The sequence below is a fragment of the Medicago sativa genome, chromosome 3, assembly GCF_051527215.1.
Source record: "Medicago sativa cultivar Bolivia chromosome 3, Bolivia_mono, whole genome shotgun sequence".
Classification (NCBI taxonomy): domain Eukaryota; kingdom Viridiplantae; phylum Streptophyta; class Magnoliopsida; order Fabales; family Fabaceae; genus Medicago; species Medicago sativa.
In genome coordinates this window covers 38,346,117-38,349,095 of record NC_140751.1, presented here as the reverse complement: position 1 = coordinate 38,349,095, position 2,979 = coordinate 38,346,117, and the positions used below count along the sequence as shown (strand labels likewise).

Here is a 2,979-nt window from a genome sequence, read left to right as displayed (position 1 = left end):
GATTCTAACATAGTGAATTCCTTCGCGGGGTGTGAAGGGAGTGGACTGACCCTAAGGTTTAGAGGGGAACCACTATAATTCTCTTGTGTCTTTTCTTCTTCCCTTACTCTTTTATTTTTCCACATTCATACCTTCATCATTATTTACCGGAAAAATTATCAACAACGCTAAACTAAGAAAAATTAACCAATATTCCTAGAAACCTAATTCACCCCCCCTCTTAGGTTACAATCTGAACTTACATTTGGCATCAGAGCAAGAGTAAAGATAACTTGCTTCTTTGATCCAGAAAATGGCTTCCGCTAAACCATTTCTAGCAAAAGGTCCTAATTCAAACCGACCACCATGTTTCACCGGAGATCATTATGATTTCTGGAAAATTAGGATGACAACGTATCTAGAAGCCCAAGGTGAATAAATTTGGGGTGCTGTCCAGAATGGTCCTTATGTTCCCACTACAACTGTGAATGGTGTGACTGGTATCAAACCACAAACATCATGGGATGATGATGACCGAAAAAAAGTGTTATTTGACAAAAAGGCAAAGAACATTCTTCAATCCTCTCTTGGGATGGATGAGTTTTTCAGAATTTCTAACTGCAAAACAGCCAAAGAAATCTGGGACACTTTGGAAACAACACATGAAGGAACAGAAGAAGTAAAACGTTCCAGATTGAATACCCTCTCTCAAGAGTACGAGATGTTTAGAATGCAACCAGGAGAAACGATTCTAGACATGCAGAAGAGATTTTCACATATTATCAATCATCTTGCAGCCCTTGGAAAAACCTTGTCCAACAATGAAATAAACTTGAAGATTCTCAGGTCACTAACAAGGGAATGACAACCAAAAGTAACAGCCATATCTGAAAAGAAAAGTCTTTCAAATATGTCGTTGGCAGCACTTTTTGGAAAATTACAAGAGCATGAAATTGAACTTGCAAGACTAGAACAACATGAAGAAGGTGTAAAGAAACACAAGAATATCTCCTTGAAGGCAGAGTCCAATGTTCTTCAACAAGATGAAAGTTCTGATGAAGATGAGAATATTACTCTTCTTGTGAAAAAATTAGGAAAATTCCTTCAAAAGGATAAAAAAATTAAATTTGGAAATAAAAGAAAATTTCACAAGAAGAATGATGTTTCTACATCAAGTCAGAGTTTCACATGCTTCGAATGTGGAAAAGAGGGGCATATGAAGGCAGACTGTCCAACCCTTGCAAGGAAAAGTAGCCATAAAGGAAAGAAAGAATTCAAGCCAAGAAGGACCTATATTGCATGGGATGACAATGATATAAGTTCATCTTCAGAATCAGAGGATGACGAATATGCAAATTTAACATTAATGGCGTCACACCACTCCGATGATGAACAAGAGGTAAGTGATTCTGAATTAAATTTTAAACCTTCTTATGAAGAATTACAAAATGCATTTGATGAATTGTTTGAAAAATTCATTAATCTTTCTAAAACTTGTGCAAAGCAAAAGAAACAAAATGTATCTCTAGAAAGAAAGGCTTTTGATACACAAGAAGAATTAGAAAAGGTTAAAGGTTCTTCACGTAATAAATGTAAAGAACATGAAACAACAATTGCTGAATTAAATCAAGTAATTAAAAATTTTGAAAAAGGTCACAACAGTTTGGATGATGTGCTTAGCCGACAAAGATATTCAAACAACAAAACCGGGCTTGGTTTTTCTAAATTTGATAAACCAAACACCAATAAAACGGTCTTTGTTAAAGCAAGCACAAATCCCAACAACATAGAAACCAAGAAAATGCATGTTGTTAATTCTTCCAAGAATGTGAATCAAAGAAAAAATTTTAAAAGAAGAAATTATTCTAACAATTCTTTTAAGAAAAATAATTCAAATGTTAAGAATAATTTCTCTAAAGGAAATAATTTTGGTTCACATCATGTTCTTAATTTATCATGTTTTTATTGCAACATAAAAGGGCATATTCCAAATACTTGCTACATAAGAAACTTTGGTGTTCCTTATGGTGAATTTATTTGGGTAAAAAAAGGTATTAACCCACAAGGACCCAAAGAAAAATGGGTACCTAGAAAGTACTATTAATTGTCTCGTAGGTACTTGAAGACCATATGCTAATCTTGTCAAATTAAGATTGGTTTTTCAAGATACAAAATCATATGATATGATAAGACTAAGATGGTTTGAGAAAGATTGACACTTTGATGATGCTTTGGAATTTATTTGAACTCTTTATCATGTTCTTATTTATTCATGACTACGGTGAAAGGTACACATATAATTATCTTGGAAATTATGTGCATTCATGATAGTTGTTTCTTTGGACTTTGAAAATAAGTTTTATATGAATTGGAAATCAACTTCATGAATGTACGTGCCATTTAATACATACAAAGTTTTAAGATTTAAAATTTTGGTAGTTAAAAGGTAATGCATTTAGAGAAACTATTATGTATTATATTAGTCAAAAAATGTACTATGATTTATTGGAGGAAGCAAACTTGTATATTTGGTCGCTAAATATTTTGTAACTAAATTGATATGTTCCATTTATAAAGCGTGTGAGTATGTTGCTTTGTTATAAAAGTAGTGACTATAAATTGTCATATATCACAAGTGCATGCTTTAAAGATAATATTGTTGTTTAGTGCAAGGACATATTATATTTAGTGTTAATGATTTCATATCATATGTGCAAAAATCTATGTGAATCATTGAATATATTTTGTGAAGAAGATCAATTATTTTTATATAAAATTTATTATTTCCCTTATATTACGACCCTTTGGATTTTACTCTTTTTCTTCTTTTTGATGATGTCAAAAGGGGGAGAAAGTGTATGTTTGTGTTTTGTGTTTAAATTATTTCAGGTTATCCAATTGCAAAACAAAGGGGGAGATATACAAGATAGGGGGAGTTTCGTTGAGCAAACATTGTCAAATGGATATGGTTTGTCATCATCAAAAAGGGGGAGATTGTGA

At 32.4% G+C, this 2,979-nt stretch overlaps 1 pseudogene; it reads left to right on the top strand.

Moving 5' to 3' along the window:
- The first annotated feature begins 292 nt into the window (after positions 1 to 292).
- On the top strand, positions 293 to 2,979 carry LOC146937505 (uncharacterized; annotated as a pseudogene).